At 50.9% G+C, this 1,496-nt stretch overlaps 1 protein-coding gene across 1 annotated transcript in view; it reads left to right on the forward strand.

Moving 5' to 3' along the window:
* Nucleotides 1-1,496, forward strand: part of Nos2 (nitric oxide synthase 2) — a 33,623-nt gene that overhangs the window by 3,862 nt on the left and 28,265 nt on the right. Inside the window, exon 3 of the mRNA XM_021176044.2 lies at nt 883-1,005. The gene's annotated coding sequence lies outside the window, so the exon portion shown is untranslated. The remainder of the gene's footprint in view (nt 1-882; nt 1,006-1,496) is intronic.

The following is a 1,496-nucleotide window of genomic DNA, read 5'->3' on the forward strand; positions in this document are numbered from 1 at the left end:
CTCACTTTGTAGACCAGGCTGGCCTCGAACTCAGAAATCCGCCTGCCTCTGCCTCCCGAGTGCTGGGATTAAAGGCGTGCGCCACCACGCCCGGCTAAAGGACTACATTTAAGTGGGGCTGGCTTACAGGTTCAGAGGTTCAGTCCATTATTATCAAGGTGGGAACATGGCAGCATCCATGCAGGCATGGTGCAGGAGGAGCTGAGAGTTCTACATCTTGTTCTGAAGGCAAACAGGAGACTGTCTCTTCCAGACAGCTAGGAGAAGGGTCTCAAAGCCCACCCCCACAGTGACACACTTCCTCCAACAAGGCCACACCTATTAGCAGTATCATTCCCTATGGGCCAAGCATATTCAAACCATCACAGGTAGTTTAGGAGCATTCTCTAAATCAGGGAAGACAGTTTTCCAGAATGATTTCAGATTCGGCTTCTGAGTCCCTGGTCTCAGCCCCTGGCTTCTTCCATCTTCCTGAAGCCCCTTACATCCTAAGGACTGTAGAGGGGTGGCAGAGAGACGGAGCCAGGAAAGGTGTCCCTGGGGAAGGAAGACAGTGGAGTATCTGTTAACTTCCCAGCTCGGCCCTTGGCAGTCTCAGCCGCAGCTTCGGCCCTCCCATCAGACTTGAATTCCCCTTATGAGCCAGCACTGGCCAGGCCTTGGTAAGGACAGAAGCCTGGCCTTGGTCCAGCCACCTGCAGTGCTCAGCTGGCACTAGCCCAACTTCTAGGAAGGGTGGAGGACCGAGGGCTGGCCCCTGGCCTTCTGTGCTCACGCAGAGCTCTGTCCCTCACCCAAGCAGAGTACAGAGGCCCAGGGGACACTTGTATGGTTGTTGAAGTTACAGACATTTGGAAAACTCTGGATGTTTACCCATCTTAGAATGTTCCAGAATCCCTGGACAAGCTGCACGTGACTCCATCGACCCGTCCACAATATGTGAGGATCAAAAACTGGGGCAGTGGAGAGATTTTGCATGACACTCTTCACCACAAGGCCACATCGGTAAGAAGTCTGGGGGCTGGGAAACACCACCTTTGTCCCAACTAGTTCCATCATAAGGGCCCTTTGTGGGTCTATCACATATTTCCTGGTCTTACTAGACAGCCATCTTCTCAGACAAAAGAGGTTGGGAAGTCTGTCTTTATAAATTATAGCAGGAAGTAGGAGAGGTTAACTACTGGGCTAGACAGCAGATAACCTAAGAGGTCAGACAAAAAGCTACAGAAACCAGTTACTATTTTCTTAGATTTCAAGAGTATCTGCAAATTGTCTATTAGAATTGCCCAAAGCTGGACTGAACTGGCAGAGAAAACTTCCTGTCTCTTTAAGGACATCGAGGTAAGCCAGGCAGTGGTGGCGCACGCCTTTAATCCCAGCACTTGGGAGGCAGAGGCAGGCAGATCTCTGAGTTCGAAGCCAGCCTGGTCTACAGAGTGAGTTTCAGGACAGCCACGGCTACACAGCGAAACCCTGTCTCAGAAAAAAAAAAAAAA

This window comes from Mus caroli, chromosome 11 (assembly GCF_900094665.2).
Source record: "Mus caroli chromosome 11, CAROLI_EIJ_v1.1, whole genome shotgun sequence".
Taxonomy (NCBI): domain Eukaryota; kingdom Metazoa; phylum Chordata; class Mammalia; order Rodentia; family Muridae; genus Mus; species Mus caroli.